This window comes from Delphinapterus leucas, chromosome 1, assembly GCF_059928025.1.
Source record: "Delphinapterus leucas isolate spDelLeu-1000000601 "Yukka" chromosome 1, BTC_Dleu_Yukka2, whole genome shotgun sequence".
Taxonomy (NCBI): Eukaryota; Metazoa; Chordata; class Mammalia; order Artiodactyla; family Monodontidae; genus Delphinapterus; species Delphinapterus leucas.
In genome coordinates this window covers 101254829-101278587 of record NC_143129.1, presented here as the reverse complement: position 1 = coordinate 101278587, position 23759 = coordinate 101254829, and positions in this window count along the sequence as shown.

The window sequence follows — 23759 nt, the reverse complement described above, 5'->3', positions numbered from 1 at the left end:
TAAGAACTACTTACTGTAAGTTTTGCAGTATAAACGAGTTAGTGCAGGTACCGCCCTTAGCTGCTTGGTACTCACATAATAGGTACTCGGTAAAAGAGTGACTTGCAATGACTAAGAATGTCCTTCTCCACCTGTAACCATTCAACCCGCCCTTTCCTCGAGATTTTGCTGCAGCATCTTTAAAACAGCAAAGCCTTCCCAGCTCATTCTAGCCCACAGTGATCACTTAGTGTTCTGAACTGTCTAGTTGACTTATTTGACAATTAATCTCGTAATGTTTTATGATTTTTTTGTGTGCACAGTTTTAATATCTTTCATATCTTATATTTTTAGAAATAGCTTTCCTGTGGAATTTCCTCTGCTTGCCTGTATGATTCTGGTACCCCTGTGACTGTGGCGTCTATATCCTTTAATCTCTAGTGCCCTGCGCAGTGACAGTGTCTTGGTAGGTGTATCAGTAAGAGCTGTTTGATTTAATAAATGCATTTCTAGTGTTGACTGTTGCAGTCCTAGACATGACTGAAGGGATTGTGTTTGGGACATGTAGATAATCAATCATTGGTCCAGGTTTTAAGGTATCTGTTAGAAAGTATTGCTACTCAGAATCTAAGCTCATGGTTATGAAAGAATTGATGGAACCGTGAATACCGAGCCTACCGGCATCCCAGCTCCCTACCAGGGCCATTTGAACACTTCATGTTAATAATAACTTCCTGACAGGGTAGTGTGGGCTCCCCATGAACAGTTAATTAGGGGTAACAAGTTCATTATATAAAGTGGTTGAGTTTAGAACAAGCTAAATAAGAAGATTAAAATCATTTCAGAGGAAACATTTCATGATATTAATACATTGGCTGTAAATAATGAAAGATAATGAGAGCATTAAATCCTACCAACAATATATTAACCGCAAGGGAGCTAACTTGTAAATGAGTGCTCTGCTTCTATCTGAGATGCATTTTCATTTGCTGAAAGGAATGCTGAGAATGGCCACCAAGGAGTCACCTTTGGTAAGATGTGAGTGTAGCTTTTTTTTTTTTTTTTTGCGGTACGCAGGCCTCTCACTGTTGTGGCCTCTCCCGTTGCGGAGCACAGGCTCCGGACGCGCAGGCTCAGCGGCCATGGTTCACGGGCCCAGGCGGTCCATGGCATGTGGGATCTTCCCGGACCGGGGCACGAACCCGTGTCCCCTGCATCGGCAGGCAGACTCTCAACCACTGCACCACCAGGGAAGCCCATGAGTGTAGCTTTTAATAGCTGAGTTCTTGTGAACTCATTGCAATGTTTGGGCTTGGATTCTTTAGCAGTGAAAAATAAATATCCTAGAGGAGAACAAAGATACATTATTTTTTTAAAAGAATTAATAACATTCCCTTAATAGAGAAGAAAAATTCACTGCATGCTTTCTCATAGTACATTTTTATGGCATGCCCAGGAGTGGATTCCAAATGTAGGGATTTTACTGGCATCCATGGGTGGTGGTGAGGGGACAGATGAGGCATTGTTGGTGGCAGTTTTCCAGGATCTAGCTTACCTTGTCCCTTTTTGTAACAAGGTGGTACACAGAGTGGGACAGATGCTTGGAGGAGAGGAGCTGGGAGGGAGACAGTTGAGGCCCCAGATTGTTTTCCCTTGCCCCTAATTTGCTCCAGAAATCATCCTGTTGTGAAAGCTGAAGGAAGGGAATAGGGATAAAGAATTGTTAATGGAAAGGCAGAAAAAAAAAATCACTATTGCTCTGTGTGGCTGGGCTTTGACAATACTTTAAAATGAGAGTTTAAAGTCTGGTCTCGGGCTTCCCTGGTGGCTCAGTGGTTAAGAATCCGCCTGCCAATGCAGGAGACACAGGTTCAAGCGCTGGTCGGGGAAGATCCCACATGCCGCGGAACAGCTAAGCCTGTGCGCCACAACTACTGAGCCTGTGCTCTAGAGCCTGCGAGCCACAACTACTGAGCCCATGTGCCGCAACTACTGAAGACTGTGTGCCCTAGAGCCTGTGCTCTGCAACAAGAGAAGCCACCACAATGAGAGGTCCGCGCACCGCAACCCACAACTAAGAAAGCCCGCGCGTAGCAACGAAGACCTAATGCAGCCACATATAAAATAAATAAATAAGTAAATTTATAATTTTTAAAAAAAGGCTGGTCTCTGGAAACTATCAAAAGAACAAGCCGTGTTTTGTGAAATCTGGAATTGGTGGATAAGGGGAGGTTTGAGCTTTCCTTGACATTTACCTGCCTTTTTTATTGACTTCAAATTTGAATTAAATTAATCTTACTTAACCTAGTCTGGCTCCTTACATTTTTGCTAAATATCCCCAAAAATCTCCTTTAATTTTATGGAAAGAGACCTGGGCACATGAAGGTAGATTAGTGACTTACTAGGGCTACAAATTAGGATCAGAACCAAAAATAGAATACAAACCTAGATATGAGCAGTTATTTGCATTAACTATTATCTGTTCTTTGTTATCAATGAAGAGTTTATTTTGTTGCTAGGATACGTTCTGGTCACAATGAATACACTTGGTTTGATTCATTGCCCTGGAGTCTTAATAGTTATTTTATTTCTTCAATTCACAAAATTTTATAATTCATCATGAGTGTTTTAGTCAATTAGTACAAATTAGAAAGGTCCTATACACCACAGATTTTCTGCAAGATACTCTTTAGTGATTATAAATCCAGTTTCACTAAATCTTGGTAAGGATAAAGCAATTATCTCAAGTTCATAGGAGACATCACATTTCTCTTATGTTTTTCTATATTGTCCATTAAATCCAGTATTTTTATTTGAATGCCAAATTGCACCTTTTGAATTATACACACCTCAATATGTAGTGATAAACAGAAATTCAGTAGAGTCTTTTTCTAACAATCAGCTAATGCTCTAAACCGTTTCTTTGTTCCTTTCCCACAAGAACTGGGAAAGGAACACTTCCAAAACCAACACTCTGTTGCATAGAAATTCTAATACTGCTGTGTTCTGTAATCAGATTTTACTGGCGTCTAATGCAGTTGGGTTTATGATTCTTTTAAAAAAACCCACAATATTAACTGTTTTTTGTTTTCTATCTACCCTTTTGTTAAGGTAGATTTTTTTTTTCTCCCTGTGAAGGGTAAAGGCAGAATAGTCCAAGCCTATAAAAGCATTAGTATCATTTAGAATCCAAAATGTGAAAGGTTCAATGTAATTAACACAGTAACAGTTTGCTTCACAGCTTTTTTTGTTGAAATTGACATATCATAGACAGCTGTATTGCTCCTCAGTTTGGTAACATTAATAAACAAGTGCTTGTAATTTAAGAGTAATTATGAATCCATCCGTGTGAGATTTTCTAATGAAGTCAAGAAATCAGCAGTTGAGAGGCATTCTTTACTTCTTAATTAGGAAACTAGAAACAAATTTTTGCTCATAATCCTTCCCATTGTCTTTTTTTTTAATTTTTAAAATTTTATTTATTTTTGGCTGCGTTGAGTCTTCATTGCTGCGCGAGGGCTTTCTCTAGTTGCGGTGAGCGGGGGCTACTCTTTGTTTTGGTGCACAGGCTTCTCATTGCGATGGCTTCTCTTGTTGCAGAGCCCGGGCTCTAGAGCGCAGGCTCAGTAGTTGTGGCGCACGGGCTTAGTTGCTCCGTGGCATGTGGGATCTTCCTGGGCCAGGGCTCGAACCAGGGTCCCCTAGTGTTGGCAGACGGATTCTTAACCACTGCGCCACCAGGGAAGCCCCTGATTGTCTTGCTCTTATGTAATGGTATGATAAAGTCATTGCATTTAGACAATGCTGAGTTTGACAGTGCAGTACTTGGAGCTATGAAATCCTTTTCTCTGTGACTTTCAGAAGCAATGCTATTAATCATGAAATATATTTGCATTTGGCAGAAATAAAATGCTTTGAGATCCTTGGATAGAAAGTGCCATAGAAAATTACAGCACATTCCATTCTCCAATGATTTTATGAGAGAGACAAGTGATAAGTATTATTGGATTCATTTTCCATTTAGAAACATTTGACAATGTAACTGACTTACCCAAAGCCACACTGTAAGAATGGGAAAGAACTTAGGTGTTGATTCTCGACACCTCCAAAAGACCATTAGAATAACCTATTGCTCAAACAAAGGTGAGTTTATCACTTACTGAAATAGGGAGAACACCCCCTTGATAATGTCCAGGATCTAAGAAGAGAGAGGTCAGAGGCAGAAATTCATAGCATTTGAAAGTCTGATTGAAAGTAGATGGAATTTCCATAAGGGGATCTGGTTGGGATCAAGCGAAGTTCAAGTTCAATATTTAGGATTGGTGGATCAAGTGTTTACACCCTTTACACTCTAATTTTCCTTGGCAAGAATTTTCTGGAGCAAATAGTAGAGGCACATTGATGTAAGAACCTTAGTTCTTAGTCCTGATAATTCAGCTCTGGGAGTGTGGGCCCATAGATTCCTGATTAGATTAGTTCAGAATTTATCTATCTATCCACCCACCCATCCACTACCATCTACCCATCCAACCAACATTCATTAAGCACCTACCGTTTGTAAGGTGTTATGATGAATAGTAAGGATACAGAGGTGAATGACAGGGGTTTTGCCCTTGAGAAACTCACAGTCTAACAGGATTGACAGGTATTTTAAGATATGATTATAATAACAAATGTACAAGGGGAGAGATAAGACAAGAAATATCAGTTCCTACCCAGTTGTGAAGGGCTTCAGATGTAATGCTCAGGGGATCTGGCTTTATTTGGTAGGCCAAAGACTTCCAGCCTTGGCTGGACTTTAATGGCACCTGGAGATTAAAACCAAAAGAATGATGGTGCTACCCCAGACCAATTAAAGTCAGAATATCTGGGACAGGGCCTGGACATTTAATGCCCTGGTAATTCTACTGTGCAACCAGGATTTAAGAACCCTGCCAATGTAATTGGGGCACCGTAAAGGTTTTCAATGGACACAATACCCAGTTTTGAAGTGGGTATAAATGATAGTTTCAGTAGGAAGATTGGAGCAGCTGGAGACAGAGAGAACAGATGATTCTTACAGTGTGTGAGGCCGAGTCTGAGTAGAGGCAGTGGCCGGGGCTGCAGAAGTGGACAATTCAAGAGGTATTTTGGAGTTATACTTGGTGCCCCTCTGATTAGCTACATCAGCCCTTCATTTTCACCATAACATCGAGCAAGAACATATAGTAAGTGCTCAAAAATACATGAGCTGATGGGGCTTCCCTGGGGGCGCAGTGGTTGAGAATCTGCCTGCTAATGCAGGGGACACGGGTTCAAGCCCTGGCCTGGGAGGATCCCACATGCCGCGGAACAACTAGGCCCGTGGGCCACAACTGCTGAGCCTGCGCCTCTGGAGCCTGTGCTCCGCAAAAAGAGAGGCTGCGATGGTGAGAGGCCCACGCACCGCGATGAAGAGTGGCCTCTGCTTGCCACAGCTAGAGAAAGCCCTCACACAGAAATGAAGACCCAACACAGCAAAAATTAATTACCCCCAACATCTTAAAAAAAAAAAAAAAGTCTCACCTCTGGATGTCTTCTCTGTCTCCCTATCCTCTTTACCCTAGAATTTGGCCCATGATTCTCTACTCAAAGAAGATCTTACATATAAAAAAAAAAAAATACATGAGCTGAGCTGAACATTGAAACTTTATTTGATATTTAGTATGTCAACTATAGCATAGGAGAGGGCAAAACCAGTCTGCTGTGGCTTTGTGGAAAGAGTATGAGACCAGGGGTTAAGTCCCTGGGCTTGGGTCTTGACTTTGCTTTTGATCATTTATCTGCATCAGGTAAGTCCCTAAACTGCTCTAGGACTCAGTACAATGAAGACCATGGTTTCCTCTCTGTAATCTTCCCAGGGATGTTCTATGAACAGATGAGATCATTGCTGTGAAAGAATGTTGAACATTAAAAAGAAGCGGTAGCAAAATGAGGCCCAGGGAAGCCGCCTAAACCCAGTATGCAAAGACATCCCCATGATGGGGATCTTTTTTTTTTTTTTTTTTTGGCGGGACACGGGCCTCTCACTGTTGTGGCCTCTCCCGTTGCGGAGCACAGGCTCCAGACGCGCAGGCTCAGCGGCCATGGCTCACGGACCCAGCCACTCCGCAGCATGTGGGATTTTCCCGGACCGGGACACGAACCCGTGTCCCCTGTATCGGCAGGCGGACGCTCAACCACTGCACCACCAGGGAAGCCCATCACTAACATTTTCTGAAGCTGTCTTTTACTGACCTCTTGGTCACTCATTCACTGAAGACGTTAACTCCTTGATCATCGTTTCCACCGCCATTTCTACTTCTTGCTGTCTTTCTTCTCCCCAAACATATTGCATAAGCATTTACTTCTTCATCTTCACTGTCATCACAATAACCCAAGACACTAATATCTCTTGCCTGGACCTCAGCAATCGTTTCCTAAATGGGCTGTCTAAAATCAATTTTTTCTCCCAGCAGCTAGAGTAGTCTTTCAAAAATGAAAATCAGGGCATGCCACCATTCTGTCTCCACTTAGCAGACCAAAGACCTCTCAATGGCCATGAGTACTTCTTAGAAGGAAGTATAAACTCCTTTGCCATAGGCTTCAAAGCCCTGGATGATTTGCCTCCTAGCAGCCACCCCAGCCTCATTCTACAGTATGTGCCCACTAACCACCACCTCCCAAGCACATTGCTTTTATTTGCCTTCAAGAAGAAAAGTTCTTGTACCCCTAGGGCCTTAGCATGTGCTACTGCTTCTACCTGGAATTCTCTTTCCACTGAAGTTATCCCACAATCTCTTCACAGGGTTGGCCACTTCTCATTTTTTATGTCTAAACTCCAATGTCATTCCTCAGAGAGGTCTTCCCTGGCCAGTCTGCTTTTTCCTCCTGTCACTAGTCTATCCCCTTGCCTTGTTTATACATTTTATAGCAAAACTCTCACAATCTATAATTATTTTAATTACTGTAAGATCCATGAGGGAAGATATCATGTCTGTCTTGTTTTCAGTTCTGCAGTACTTATCCAGGTCCAAGAAGTAGAATGTGTTGCATAAATGTGTGTTAAATAAGTACTACTTATTGTATACCTACCATGTTCCTTTTAATTAATACGCTTTATCATATGTCCTCTGAGAACAGAGCCCGATGTTAGGTACATGGAAGGATACAAATAAAGTGGTGTTATTGGTCCTACATTATAGGAACTTGGACACGTCTTTTTACCTTTCTGGACCTCATCTACTTTATAAATTGAGAGGGTTCGACACAAAAAAAGAGTACAACCTTTTATTCCTTCTACACATTTATGGTCACAGCACATTCCCATTAGTAATTTCTCTCACTGAGCACAGTGACAGTTGGGGAATTGTTCAATGGATTCTCCAACCCTTTGCCTCAAAATAAATGGACTTAGTAATCCCTCACAGCTTCTAGAATATTTATGCAACATTTGTGACACCTGCCTTCACACAGAGCAGTTGTGTGAGTCCTCCCACAGCCATTCTGGGATATTTGATCACACTTTTTTTTTAAAATAAATTTATTTATTTTTGGCTGTGTTGGGTCTTTGTTACGGTGAGCGGGCTTCTCATTGCGGTGGCTTCTCTTGTTGCAGAGCACGGGCTCTACGCACACGGGCTTCAGTAGTTGTGGCGCATGGACTCATTAGCTGTGGCTCACGGGCTCTAGACGCAGGGTCAGTAGTTTTGGTGCATGGGCTTAGTTGTTCCGCGGCATGTGGGATCTCCTGGACCAGGGCTCGAACCTGTGTCCCCCTGCATTGGCAGGCGGATTGTCAACCACTGAGCCACCAGGGAAGTCCCTGATCACACTTTCAATGGCAGAAACATAAAATATGGTGAAATACTTTTAAAACACTTCTTTGTTAAACACATGATTTATTAACTGATCTTTACGTGCTGGATATTTTGCTAGGCTCCTTGGAAAGAGTGGTGAACAAAAGCACATCTAGAGCTTGCTCCTATGGAGCTTTCGGGCAGGTGGGTGGGATAGACATTGAACAAATGAATGTACTAGTGGATGTGTAGTTATAAGCATAGCTAAATTCTCAAAGGAAGAGTGAGTTTCTGTGAAAATGTAGAACAAAGGAACCTGACTTAGACTGGGGTGGCAAGGAATCTTCTGGGAGAAAGCGGTGGTTTAGCTGAAGCATCAAGGATGCGTGGGCTGGAGGTGGGGGTGAGGAGAGGAAGAGAGCATTTCATGCAGAGGGGGTGGTGTGTGCCATGTCTCTCCAGTAGAAAGAAATTGCTGAACTCCAGGAATGAAGGAAGGTGTCAGTGAGGTTGGAGATTAGAGAATGAGGCAGAGGATGGTATTATTTGATGCTTTGTTTTTTTTGATGTGGATCATTTTTAAAGTCTTTATTGAATTTATTACAATATTGCTTCTGTTTTTATGTTTTGGTTTTTGGGCCGCGAGAAATGTGGGACCTAAGCTCCCCACTCAGGGATTGAACCCACACCTCCTGCACTGGAAGGCGAAGTCTCAACCACTGGACCGCCAGGGAAGTCCCCTATTTGATGCTTTGAAAGGTGGGCAGCGGCCAGGAATGCAGGACCTTGTGGTCCACAAGGAGACTCTCAATCCTCAATTTATGATTTGTGGGAAGTCAATAATGGTGTTTATCATGGTGTTACCATCATCAGACTTTGGTTTTGAAAATGTCACCCAGGCTGCTACGTGGAGAGTGTGCTGGAGGAGGGTTAGAGTGTCAGGAGGCCAGTTAGTAGTGGGCCATTAACAGAAGACTTTGCAAGAGAAGGGGTAACATGGGTTAGGGGAGTGGCACTGGATGCGGTCAGCAGTGGGCGTATTTGAGAAACAGTTAAGCAAGGATTCTGTTTCAGTGCCATGCAGTTCTCCAGGTGAACACTGGAATAAGATTAGGTTTTGGGGGCAGATAACAAGTTCAGTCTTGTACAGGTTCAGACCGAGATGCCTTGAAGCCGTTCAATTGTCAGTTTCAGAATGGGAGTTAGACATACTGTTTGCAAGCTCAGAAGAGAGGTTTGACCTTGAAAGTCTTAGGGTCTAGAACTGTTAGTCAAGGGCATAGGTCTGGATGAAATTGCCTGAGAAGACAACAAAGAATAAGAAAAGAATGCGGTAGAGGGCACAGTCTTGAGGAGATTTATCACAGGGTCTGTTAAAGGCCAAAACAGCAAAGCAGGCAAAGAGATCAGAGACCAGTAAGTTTATAGGTGTTAGTTTTAGTGAGTGGGAGGTGAGAAATGGAAACTGGGTTTAGACAACTCTTTCAAGAGATTAGCTGTAAAGGGAAGCAGAGGAATTAAATGCTGTAGAGTAACAAGATAATTTTTTTTTAAGATGGGCTGATCTTGAGTATGTATAATTGTTGATGGGAAAGATCCAGTTGAAAGGGAGAAGTTGACTTCTGTAGGAAAGAAGGTTTCAGAGATGGGTGAGAGTAAAGGCTCCAAAGCATGGAACTGGCCAGGGAGGAGGGCCGTCTCCTCTAAGACAAAAGAAAGAACGAGACAGAATATGGGTTACACGTTGGGGAGCTCACTGGTTATTTCTTCCTCATAATTATTTACTCTTCTAAATTCTCCCCCCAGTCATTTTGCTTTTCTTTTTCTTTTAAAGAACAGTCACAGCATCCTTAAACCTTCCGTTTCCTTCATTTTGCTTTCCAACAGCTGCATTAAGATTTTCCTTTATTCAGATTCTCATTCATGACCTCTTCTATAGGACTGAGGTAAATTGCTTAATACCTCAAAATTAAACCATCTAACCAAATATTTATGCTGTTTTCAAAAGGATACAGGGTAAAAAAATGTATATAACTTCTTCAGAAATCGTATATACATAAGTGATTAAAATGCTGTATTTGTAATCTAAATACAGCATTAAACCTTTAGTTTCTAGATTCAAATAAGCAGTCTTGCTGGTTGCAGAGAAAGCAATTAAACAGGCAACTTTACTGAAAGCAATTGTGAGTTTGGGAAGGGACCAAGGAAATAGAAAATTGTGTAATTTCAAATATATAGTAACTCAATCCTTTGTGTTGGCTAAGTCTCTTTAACCTTCTGTGACAGAAAACCTGACTAGAATTCTAATTATTCTGGTGTCCAAAACCTGTCAGGTATACAATCCAGCCAGAGCATCATTTGCAACGTGATTGCTGTGCAATTAGTCAGCTGCATGCTGAGGTGAGCCATTTGCTTTCCAAGACAACAGAGAGTCGTAATATCATCAATCCAGTTGCTTTGGCTACCCTAATGGTGAAATTAGATTGATGGAGCATGATCTGACAGTTGTTTGGTGATTCCCTATTAGTCTTGGCCTTCCCACTTCAGGGCTAGTTGTACATAATCACCAAATCTCTGTAGTCAAGGTGAACCCTTTCTGCTGATCATCTTAATGGAGAAGATGTTTTAATTCTAATATCGTTTCCTTTTTCCAACTTCAATATCTGAAAAAAAGCCTGCAAAATAGAATTCAGGGAGTAGAAATGTCCTGTCTCTCAGCTACTCTTCATCTTCATCACCAACTCGCATACACTTTTCTTTTAAAAAATGACCCGAGGGGCTTCCCTGGTGGTGCAGTGGTTAAGAATCTGCCTGCCAATGCAGGGGACACAGGTTTGAGCTCTGGTCCAGGAAGATCCCACATGCCACGGAGTAACTAAGCCTGTGCACCACAACTACTGAGCCTGTGCTCTAGAGCCCGCAAGCCACAACTACTGAGCCCATGTGCCGCAACAAGAGAAGCCACTGCAATGAGAAGCCCGCGCACTGCAATGAAGAGTGACCCCTGCCACAACCAGAGAAAGCCTGTGCGCAGCAACGAAGACCCAATGCAGCCAAAAATAAATAAATAAATACATTTATTTTTTTAAAAAATAAATAAATAAAAAATGACCCAACTGCAAAAAACAATTACTCAAGGAGACACCTGATTCCACCCCCTTTCTACTCTTAACCAACCAGGCAATACATTTCCAAAGAGTTCATCTGTTTTTTTTTCTTTAGTGTTCTCTCAAGGATCCAGCATATGTGCTGGGTAAAGTGTCAGGTTCCTTCCTATCTGTCCTTATACTTTTACAGTTATGCTGACCTGAGAGATTGTTCCTGAGCGCAGTGACAAGCCCCATTAGATGGTTATCATGTTTTCTCTATTCCTTTCAGGTGACTGTATGTAAGTACATCAAAAGCCAACCAGTGAGTCTGTTGTTTGCTAGCTCTGCGATCAGCTCCAAGTTTGGCGGTGAGGTAGGGAAAGGGGCAAGCAGCTGCAAGCCATGTTCCCAATTGCAGCAAGTGTGGTATTCAGCAACAATACCCCTCAAACCCAAGATGAGGACATAGGATCTGGGAAAAGACTTTTCTCCTGATCTGTGAATTATTTATAGGAAAAGTCTGACAGAATTATATAAACTGAAATCATGGTTATATATTAATGAATAACGTTCAATAAAATAGTACAATTTTTTGAAATGGAGATTTTCCTGAGAAAGTTGGGCAAGGTCTATAAGTTGAAGTAAATCTAGTTTATTTCATTTCATTTCAACTCAGCAAGCATTTCTTGATTACTAATCCTGCACCTGGTACTGTGATAGGTGATGTGAATGCAAATCCCAGCCTTCAAGGGACTCACTGTCTCTTGGGGAAGAAAGACAATTAAACAGCTCCATGACAACAGGATACTTGCTGTAATGGAGGAAAGCAAAGGATGCTTTGGGAGCCAAAGACAAGGAATGTCTAACTGTTGAAGAAGGTGGCATTTTCTTTCAGAGTTTAAAGAGCAGATGACATCTGAACTTAATCTTGAAGTGATCATTGGCCTGGCTGAGAAAGGAGAGAAGAGATTCCAGGTTTCAGGAAAACATATGCAAAGGCACAGAAGCACTGAAGAGCACTTATGTGTAGAGAATGACAAATCACTGGGGATGGCTGTAGGCTGAAGTTCCACTAGAGTTTATGCGTGGGACAGGTTACCGTGATGTGGAGTTGCAGACGAAACTTTCTTGGAAGAGATTTGACTTGAATTTAACTTTGAAAATGGCCATGAGGACAGTAAAGTGAGAGAAGTGGGAATCCTAGTTGGGGAAAGAATATCATCAGAGCATCCAGGGAAGGAATGACCTGGCAATTAGGGAAGGCAGAAAGCAAACCAGGTTGCTTGGACTGGAGAAGCAGAGACAAACAAGGAAGAGTCAATAGGTACTATCTTGAGTACCAACCTGAGGTTATTGGTGTTGGCTATCTAGAATGGTGTGTTAAGAAGGATTCTGAAATAGACTTTGGGCTGTGGAATGAGTGCTGTGATTGCTTTGTAATGTCTGCCAAAGGCAAGGAAGAGGGAGGCATTGGCACACGTGTCATGTATTTGATATTCCTGCTGTAGATATCCTATCAATAGAACTTATGAAAAGAAGTGTGTTTATATGATATTCTGGAGAAGGCTTGGAGGCTTGGTTCTTTTTTTCCACTTCTCAGATCATCAAAAAACACTAAGTAGGGCTTCTCTGGTGGAGCAGTGGTTGAGAGTCTGCCTGCCGATGCAGGGGACACGGGTTCGTGCCCTGGTCTGGGAAGATCCCACATGCGGCGGAGCGGCTGGGTCTGTGAGCCATGGCCGCTGAGCCTGTGTCCGGAGCCTGCGCTCCGCAACGGGAGAGGCCACAACAGTGAGAGGCCTGCGTACCGCAAAAAAAAAAAAAAAAAAAAAAAGAAAGAAACAAAAAGCACAAAACACTAAGTAGGTCATTTTTCTTCCCTATGTTTTATTTTCTTTCTTAATCAAAGTCATTTAAAAATACCTTACCTTGCAAGATAAGGTAGACGAGGCTTTGCTATACACACACACACACACAAATATGTGTGTGTGTGTAAAATCAGTGTAATGTTTTTTGTTCTTAGAATGAGTTCCTGTTGGAAATCAGAAGATGAAACCATTTTTAAGATCAAAAAAGAATTTAACCATCATTTTGTCCAACCATTTTATTTTACAGATGAGAAAACAAGTCTTAAACTGATACTGTGGGCCAGTATATAGTGAAGTTGACAACGCACTTATCCTGAGATTCAGTCATTCCACACCTACGTTGTACTCTATAAGCCATGCTTCTCAAAGCTTTTGCTGTCATGTCACGTGACAGCAAAATATTCCTCTGAATGCAAATACCAGCTCCTCTAAGGTCACACACACAACCTGTTGATAAGACAAAGCTTAGTTTATTGTTTACCACTGACACATAACTTTGGCAGTATTTGGGAAGGGGAAAGGCAAAATCAGAATTTATTGGGAAGTGGGAATTTTAAGGCAGCTGCTTCATTGTGGGAGCTTGATTACGATTGGGTAAGGATCATGATACAACAGTTCAGGATGATGGAAACAGCAAGGCGAGGATTTTGAGGCAAGAGATTCAAAGAACATTAGGGCACAGTCTGCTGATGTTTTCCATTGAAGAGTTAATGAGTCTTTTGGGAAAATTCTGCCATGAACAATCAATTAAATTGCCTGAGCAAAAGACCCCCGGGAAGTAAAGTAGTGCTAATGTAGTGAAATAACAAAATCATATTATTGTAAACAGTGAGATCTGATTTCTATTCTCAGTGTCCCAAATGAGCGTGGGAATAGACGACTTTGGTTCCTATTTCACTGCACGCACTGCCATAAACACGTGAGGCAGCTCATGGAGAGAGTGGACCAGGGAGGGGCTCTGGTCAACCCAGGCCCTGAACTGGCCAATCTGAGGGCCGGAGAGATACATCCCTTGGTACACTCTAACAGATTCATGACCATTCATACCAGTGGTCAGCCTCCTGGCTTAGCATCTCTGTCTTAGCAAAAGAAATAAATACAAAAATTTTCATAGCAACATTATTTGTAAGAACATAATATTGGAAAAAATTTCAACATCCATTGAATGGAGAATGAAAAGATAAATTTTGATATATTCAAATAAAATGGGGTATTGTACAATAGTGAAAAAGAATGAGTTACAACTACACATATCAATATATGACTCATAAATACAATCTTAAGGGAGAAAGCCAAGTTGCCAAAGAATATATGCAATATTATAACCTTTATATACACAAAACACTCCACGTTGGATAGCACAGACACCTATGAAAGTTATTGTAATAGGGAAGAACAAATCTAACTACATATTGGAGCTGTTTCTTTTACTTTAACCTTTGTATTCTATTGCTTTTGCCACAATTACTAAAGGGATGCTGCTATAAGTTTAAATTACACATAACGGCCCATCTCGGAGAACCCTGCCTCCCATGTAATGAGTATTAACCTAAAATACCTTTGTGTAGCTGACAGGAAACGTCCTGAGCAGGTCCACCTCTGAATGGCTGCAGGAAAGAAGAAATTAACACATTCCCACCAGAACCAGGACTTTACTCCCTCCCTGATCAGTATAAAAGAAGCCTGAATTTTAACTCAGGGAAGATGGTTCTTTGGGACACTGGTCCACCATCTTCTCAGTCTGCTGGCTTTCAGAATAAAATCACTATTCCTTGCCCCAACAGCTCACTTCTTGATTTATTGGCCTGTCGTGGGGTAAGCAGTAAGAGCTTGGACTCAGTAATGGTATAGTGAGATGTGTGTGAAAGATATACAACAGACCCTGGATGGTGGTCATCTTATCTAGCTGGGAGGGGTGCACAGGGGACTTCAACTTGGATGGTTATGCTATTTTCAAAGTTAGCTGATAATTTCACAGGTGTCCATTGTATTTTATGTTTATGCCTTTTGTATACCTTAAATATTTCCTAAACATTTTTCTTTTCTATTCTTTTTTTTTTTTTTTTTTTTTTTGCGGTACGCGGGCCTGTCACTGTTGTGGCCTCTCCCATTGCGGAGCACAGGCTCCGGCCACGCAGGCTCAGCGGCCATGGCTCACGGGCCTAGCCGCTCCGCGGCATGTGGGATCTTCCTGGACCGGGGCACGAACCCATGTCCCCTGCATCGGCAGGCGGACTCTCAACCACTGCACCACCCCGGAAGCCCTATTTTTCTTTTAAAAAAAATAATTAATTAAGTTTTGTCTGCGCTGGGTCTTCCTTGCTGTGCACGGGCTCTAGAGCGCATGGGCTCAGTAGTTGCGGTGTGCGTGCTTAGTTGCGGTAAGGGGGTCTTAGTTCCCCAACAAGGGATTGAACCTGGGCCCCCTGCATTGAGAGCACGGAGTCTTTTTTTTCTTTTTTTTTTTTTTTGCAGTACGCGGGCCTCTCACTGCTGCGGCCTCTCCCGCTGCGGAGCACAGGCTCTGGACGCGCGGGCTCAGCGGCCACGGCTCATGGGCGCAGCCGCTCCACGGCATGTGAGATCTTCCCGGCCCAGGGCACGAACCCGTGTCCCCTGCATCGGCAGGCAGACTCCCAGCCACTGCACCACCAGGGAAGCCCGAGAGCATGGAGTGTTAACCACTGGGCTGCCAGGGAAGTCCCACTAAAATTTTTTCAAACATTAAAAAAAATGTTTTAAAAACACTAAGGTGTAGATAAGTGAGTGATTTTCTCAAAGCCCAACAAATCAGACAAAGACCTGGGTTTCTGTTTCTCTGAAGTAAAGGGCCATGAACTCTTGTGATGACTGTGTGTGTGTGTATGTGTGTGTGTTCTGGACGCAGGGAGAGGGAGCACATCCATGGTGATTCAGTCAACACGGTTGCTAGCCTCCCAGAGCCACGTTATTTGTATATGTCGTTAACTGTCTTCTACAGAGAGGTTAGTAGTTGCAATCACTCTCTGAGAACTATCCTGGGAAAGAGTTGGAGATAGATGGGAGTGGATGGCACTGAAAAGGAGATTTGAATCCACCATTATTTTATGAGACAAGAGCAACAATTGTCATTGTGAATGGAGAGAGTGATCTAATTTGGGGGCCTAGGGCTATAGGTTGCCTGAGTGACAACTTCTCAAGCCAAAAATCAGGCTAGGGTAACCACAGGTAGGCTGCAAATGCAACATTTAAATAATAAACGTGAATAAAACAAAAAGAAACCCTGGGTCACATTTAAAATTTCACTTAAATGTCCAATAGAAATGCCTGCAGGATTCCTATTGATATTTTTTTAACATTTTTATTGGAGTATAATTGCCTTACAATGGTGTGTTAGTTTCTGCTATATAACAAAGTGAATCAGCTATACATAAACATATATCCCCATATCTCCTCCCTCATGTGTCTCCCTCCCACCCTCCCTATCCCACCCCTCTAGGTGGACACAAAGCACCACAGTGTTTATCAATGCTATTTTAGTTCAGTGAATCTACCACTTAACTTTCTACAGCATAACAAAGGGGAAATAAGTGAGTGTTCCTGCAGATACTGGCTTACAGCCCACTTTGACATAGAACCCGTGCAGTTAAAGCTCCAGCAAGCTCAGGGTGATTGACAGCACATGAACCAAGCAATTATTTTCAGTATCTCTATACTTTGCAATTACCTTATAATTTGAAAATGAATAATTAGTTCCTAATTCTTTAGTCAATATCAGAAAACCTCAGTGTTTGAGCTAGGCTGAGCCTGGCACTGTTAGAACCTTTCCAAATGCTTCAATTAACCTGTTGTATGCCGAGTGACTTAGCTCAAAAAGGTATCAAGTATTTAAACTTACAGTATGTTTAAATCCATTCGTTTGATGTATATGGGAGAACAATCTTTTCTTCGACCTTTTCACCTAACTCAGCCCCAAACTTTATACACCATGGATTTACGATGCCTAAGATGCACAATTATGGCTTTGTGGAGGGAGAACATTAGGGTTCTTGGAAGCCACAGCAGTACCTTTTACGGAGGGTTTGAACTCAAGGAAGGATGGCACATGTGAAATCATGCTTCTTATTCAGGGGCTGTAACCCACAGTGACTTGTAGATTTTTGAGTATTGATAGCAAAAAAAAAAAAAAAAATGAAAATGATATCTTCAGAATAATGGACTATATCAAAGTTAAGGTGATTTTGTGAAATAAATGACCATCAAATGAGGGTTATCAAATAAAAATCAGTCAATAAAGTGAAGGCATTTTCTATAATGTTCTTTAGTTAGAATTTTGGTAACAGAAAGGGACTCAGTATATTGTATAATACAACATTTTAGAAATATTTAGCGTTGGTTAACGAAGACCAGCAGTAACATTAAATGCAGAAAGCTTGAAATTCCTAAGCAAAAAATGGTACAATTCATTTGGAAGAAAATACATCACTACTGTGACATTAATTACTAATTTCCAAGTTTCAATTTTTGGTATATGTGCTGCCTGTCAGTGCAAGCCCCTAATTTCCCAGTTGCTTAATGTGGCACTAATAATTTCTAACTTGAAATACATTCATGTGATTTTATCTTTAAGTAAATAATCAGTTTTTAAATTTATTTATTTTATTTTATTTTTTATTGTCTGCGTTGGGTCTTCGTTGCTGTGTGTGGGCTTTCTCTAGTTGTGTTGAGCGGGGGCTACTCTTCGTTGCGGTGCACGGGCTTCTCATTGCGGTGGCTTCTCTTGTTGGAGAGCGTGGGTTCTAGGCACATGGGCTTCAGTAGTTGTGGCACATGGGCTCAGTAGTTGTGGCTGGCGGGTTCTAGAGTGCAGGCCCAGCAGTCGTGGTGCACGGGCTTAGTTGCTCCGCGGTATGTGGGATCTTCCCGGGTCAGGGCTCGAACCTGTGTCCCCTGCATTGGCAGGCAGATTCTTAACCACTGCGCCACCAGGGAAGCCCCAAAGTAAATAATCTTTTGAGTGCAATTTACTTTGCACGTACTGATTCCTTATTAAAATTTTAAATGAACTTTACTGTTCCCTTCTGTCCCTTTCTCTTTCTTTTTCCTCCCTTCTTCTTTACTGCCTTTCCTTCCTAACCCATCCCTCGTATCCCTCACCCATTTGTTCTTTGGGTTCCATAACTAAATAAAATCTCGGCTAGCTGATAAATTCATATTTCCCGCAGTTACTTACTCTTCAATGAACAAAGTTGGTGGGAAGGTTGCAGCAAACAATGGCAACCAGGGACCTGCCTCAACCTGGTTCCCAGGGCCATTGGTAGCCCTGGGAAGAGAGAAAGCCCTAAAAATAGCTAATATTGTACTTGCCCATCCTGGTAAAAGGGAAAATGTATCTGGATTTGATTTGATGATTTAAAAACTTGCCTTTTCCGCATCTCATTTATGAGGGGACAATTTCATAAGTTTTATATACAAACACAAAACAAAATGTTGTAGAGCCCTGGTTTATCTAAGGACCTTTAGTTTGCCCTTTTTCATTAATAAGATTTAATCTAAAAATTGGAACTGAAAACACCTCAGTATTACCAGATGATACAAGAAGTGACTTCTGCTGACAGTGTAATTTCTCCTTGATATTTACTGGGACTCCCTTAATGAATACTAATGCTGTGTTTAGGTCAGAAGATGTAAATCATGTAAGAAAAACCCTGTCGTTTGACTTTTTTCTAAAGTAGGAAAGGGATAATCAGTTTTATTTGGTTATGCAGGCTCCAAACTATTGATGACTCAATGTATACATAATTTAGATTTTAAAGAGGGAATTCAGAAGAAAGGAGAGTTTAGGAAGCTTTTTATTTATTGCTGACGAAAGGTCAGTTTGTATCAGAAATGGGCTTGGTTCAGTATTTCAGATACTTTGTAATCATTTATCTTCTTGTAATTTAAATAGACTGTATTAGAGGCAGAGGACCTGAGAAGTAAATTTAGATTTTGCAAGAACTAGCACAGTTAAGAGAACAGTGCCTGGAATATGCAGAAGAAACAGTTTTCATAGAAGAAGGTATACACCCAGATGGAAATCCTACAGTGAATTATCCAGTAACCAGAGTGATCCTTCAGAAATGTAAATACGATTTCCTTCATTAAAACAACTTCTTAGACAAATTGACAACAAGCATGTGGCAAAGTTTAATTTCAAACTTGCCATAAAGGAAGAGGCTTCTGAAAAAGCCAGTTCAAAGACTCCTTCTTGGTAGAGATATTTTATATGAATGTTTAATTGGAGACAATAAGACTGTTAGGCTCCTTACAAGATCCCCGTTAGGTAAGTGGGTGATGGGTAATTCCTTTTCCAGAAGAAATTCTTAATTTCATTAAAATATACCAGAATATTGTTTAAACATTATTAGGAATGGCATATATTTCCCAGGAAGTGTGGTACATTACATCTCATAAAATCCAAGTTTCATACAGTTTTCTTTCCCATGTCAGCTCCCTGTTTGTAACCTCAAATTAATTGCTTCCCATATTACTCAGGGTAAAATCCAGATCCTTACAAGACCCCATACAGTGCTGACATCATTTACTACTACCTGACTTCTTCCTTCATGTTTCTTGAATACGCTCACCATGCTGCAGCCTCAGGTCTTTGCCTTGGCTGTTGCCTCTGCCTGGAATGCATGTATCCTATACAACCGCATGGCTTGTCCCTCACTTTTTTCATGTCTCTGTTGAAATGTGACTTCTTTTAGGATCACTACCCTTCCAAATGTAAATTGGTGCAGTCACTATGGAGAACAGTATGCAGGTTCCTTAAAAAACTAAAAATAGGGGCTTCCCTGGTGGCGCAGTGGTTGAGAGTCCGCCTTCCGATGCAGGGGACACAGGTTCGTGCCCCGGTCCGGGAAGATCCCACGTGCCGCAGAGCGGCTGGGCCTGTGAGCCATGGCCGCTGAGCCTGTGCGTCCGGAGCCTGTGCTCCACAACGGGAGAGGCCACAACAGCGAGAGGCCTGCGTACCGCAAAAAAAAACCCAACCCCAAAACCAAACCAAACCAAAAAAACTAAAAATAGAGTTATCGTATGATCCAGTAATCCCACTCCTGGGTATATATATGGACAAAATTATAATTCAAAGACACTTGCACCTCAATGTTCGTTGTAGCACTATTTACAATAGCCAAGACATGGAAACCACCTAAATGTCTCTCAACAGATGAATGGATAAAGCAGATGTGAAAAAAGTCAGAAAGAGAAAGACAAATATCATATATTACTTGTATGTGGAATCTTAAGAAAAGTGATACAAATGAACTTATTTACAAAACAGAAACAGACTAACAGACATAGAAAACAAACTTATAGTTACCAAAGGGAAAAGTGGGTAGGGAGAGATAAATTATGAGTTTGGGATTAACATATACACACTACTACATATAAAATAGATAAACAGCAAGGTCCTATTGTATAGCACAAGGAACTATAATCAGTATCTTGCAATAATATATAAGGGAAAAGAATCTGAAAAAGAATCTATCTATCTATCTATATATATATCTGAATCACTTTGCTGTATACCTGAAACTAATACCACATTGTAAATCAACTATACTTCAATTTTAAAAAAAGAGAGAGGCTTCCCTGGTGGCGCAGTGGTTGAGAGTCCGCCTGCCGATGCAGGGGACACGGGATCGTGCCCTGGTCCGGGAAGATCCCACATGCCGCGGAGCGGCTGGGCCCGTGAGCCATGGCCGCTGAGCCTGCGCGTCCAGAGCCTGTGCTCCGCAGCGGGAGAGGCCACAGCAGTGAGAGGCCTGTGCATCCCCACTGTCACCCTCCATCTCCTGGCCTATTTAGATTCCAAATGTTACCCTCTGGTGTTTAGATACAACATCTATTTATTATTTATTGCCCATCCTCTCCAGTTCCCGCCAGAGCATGAATAAATTCCATGAGGGCAGGGACTTTGTTTCATTCATTACTATATTCCCAGGGCCTAGATCAGGGCCTGGCTCATAGTACATATTATGGGCTGAATTATGTCCCTCAAAATTCATATGTTGAAGTCAAAACCCCCAAGTGCCTCAAAATGTGGCCATATTTGGAGATAGGGATTTTAAAGAGGTAATTAAGTTAAAATGAGGTCATTAGAGTGGGCCTTAATCCAATATGACTGGTATCCTTGTAAGAAGAGGAAATTTAGACATGGACACGTACAGAGGGGAGATGATGTGAAGACAGAGGGAGGAGACTGCCATGCATAAGCCAAGGGGAGAGGCCTGGACCATATCCCTAATTCAGAGCCCTCGGAAGGAACTAACTCTACTAATACCTTGATGTCAGACTTGCAGCCTCCAGAACTCTGAAAAAATAAATTTCTGTTGTTTAAGCCACCCAGTCTACGGTACTTTGTTAACAGTAGCTCTAGCAAACTAATAAAGCACACATGCTTAATAAGTATCTGTTAAGGTAAATAAATGGTATGGAACATTTTTGTAAGGACAAAAGGTAGTGACATTGTTGAACACTTATCCAAAAAAGGAACACAGATGATGATTTCTCAATAGAAACTTGAAGTTGGCATGGAAACAAGATATTGACTTGATGGGAAGGTAAGGATGGTCCAGCCTCTGCATATCTGCTGGGAGGGCTAATCTGACAAAAACAGAGCAGCCAGTACATTGATGTCTTGGAAGTAATTTTATCTCTCAGAAGTCTGAGAATATGATGCATTTGGACTTCAGGCTTACCTATCACCAACAAAGAAGAGAACATATGGGTACATAATGGTGACCTGAATGTTAAAGGAAGTGACTCTGTCGTCTTGGGGTTTGATGGTCAAGGATATTGGTTATTATCAGACATATACACTGGACTTGGGGAAATCACACTTAAAACTGTGAAGGGAAAAGATAGGTATTAGTTTCATCATCAAAAACGCCAACTGGGAAGAAACATGGGTGGGTCTAAAAAACATCAGTCTGACGTTGCTTTTACACCTGACTGCAGTGAGGATGTACCGAGGAGCTCAGATAAAAGATCCACAGGCAGCATATTCATAAAACACGGAGGGAGGACGCAGGGCTAAGAGTGAATAGGAGAATGGCATAAATCAATACGACCAGTGTTGGGAAACCTGCAGACAAGAATGCACCAAGACTTCTCAAAATGCTAAGGACAGCAACATGTCAATTTTGATTTAACATGTTAGAGACACAAAAACAAGGAATGTTTCTTTTTTTTTTTTTTTTTCAGGTGGAACACTGGGGATTTTAATAGAACAAGACTCTCACGGTCCCTGCTATCAGGAAACTTACATTCTTTTAAGAACAAAAGTTATACATATGCATGGTTTAAAGAAATAACAAGTATTATAAGGTTTTCTATGAAAACAGAAGGCAGTCCACTACCTTTTCCCCCATTTCCACTTTCGCAGAGGCATCTATTTTGAACTCTTTTAGCTGACTATATTATAGATTTATCTCCAAAAAACAAGGAATGTTCCTGACAAAGAGAAAGCAAAACTGCTCAGGTCCTATTTTATTTTCATATCTGTCACCCAGAATAATAATTTCAAAATTGGAAAGTCTAAACAAGTAATTTAAAAAAGGAATTCCAATCCACACTAGGTCGGGATAGCAAATGAAAAATTAATTGTTTTTAATGAGATCAAACCCCAGACCTGGATGAATAATGTCCCTGAGCCTTGAGAAGATGTGCAGGTGGGATGCCAAAAAGTCATCATTCATTTTTGAGGAATAATGGCAGCTAACAACATGAAGACATTTAGAGATACACAATGTGTTAATTTTCCAAAAGAGAGAAGATAATTTCTAAAAATTATGCATGATTGAGCTGCCATTGATTTTTATCAAACAGAATATTAAGCAGATGGTTTATAAACACTGAAAAAAGAAAGCGGTAGTCACTAGTTGGCATCCATCGTTGCTATTTGAAGTCCCATGCATTTTCATGACATCCATGTCACTAAAAGGAATTCATGCCAAATCAAGCTCATTGTGTTTTGGGAAAAATTACCAGTTGGTGGATGAGGGGAGCGTCTGAGACACACTTGATCTTGATTTTATTAAGGTATTTGTGTCTAAGGAAACCCATTTTTCAAAAATTTATTTATTTTATTTTTATTATTTATTTTTTGGCTGTGTTGGGTCGTCGTTGCTGCGTGGGCTTTTTCTAGTTGCGGCGAGCTGGGGCTACTCTTTGTTGCCGTGAGCAGGCTTCTCACTGTGGTGGCTTCTCTTGTTGCGGAGCACAGGCTCTAGGCTTATGGGCTCTAGAGCACAGGCTCAGTAGTTGTGGCACACAGGCTTAGTTGCTCTGCGGCATGTGGGAAGCCGGACCAGGGCTTGAACCCGTGTCCCCTGCATGGCAGGCGGATTCTTAACCACTGTACCACCAGAGAAGTCCGAATGAAACCCATTTTTAACTGCCTACCGGTAAGTCATTCCCTATTCCACAGCATGACCTGAGGTGAACTTACAATCTTCCTCCACAGAAGCTGTTCTTCTTTATGTCCTATTGGGGGACCACTGAGCCACCAGTCTTCTAAGATGGAGTCCTCTTAGTTAATCCTTGATGCTTTGCTTCTTTCCACTGGATTATTGTGACAATATCACCTTTCTCTCACGGCTCTGGCTCTGGACCATACTCTATGCTGCTGCCAGAGTTCTCTAAATGCAGATGTGATTGTGCTTAGAACTTTGCCGATTTTTTGACATCCACAGGATAAAGTCCCAGCACCTACAGAAAACACTTCACGGTTTGCTCCTGGCTTTCTTAGCAAAGCAATGACATTCCAAAGCACTGAATACAACCTATAATTTTGCTACACTGAACTTTTTGTTATTCTTATTTCAACGCACTCTACTTTTAATTCCTTGCCCTTACAATGCGATCCTTTCTGTTTACTATGTCTGATTTCCTTTTTTGTCTGGCAAACTGCCACTCATATTTCAAAGCCAGGCCAGTGTCACCTGCTTGAAGTCGTTTCTGACACTTCAGGCAGAGGTAGCCATTTCCTTTTTCAT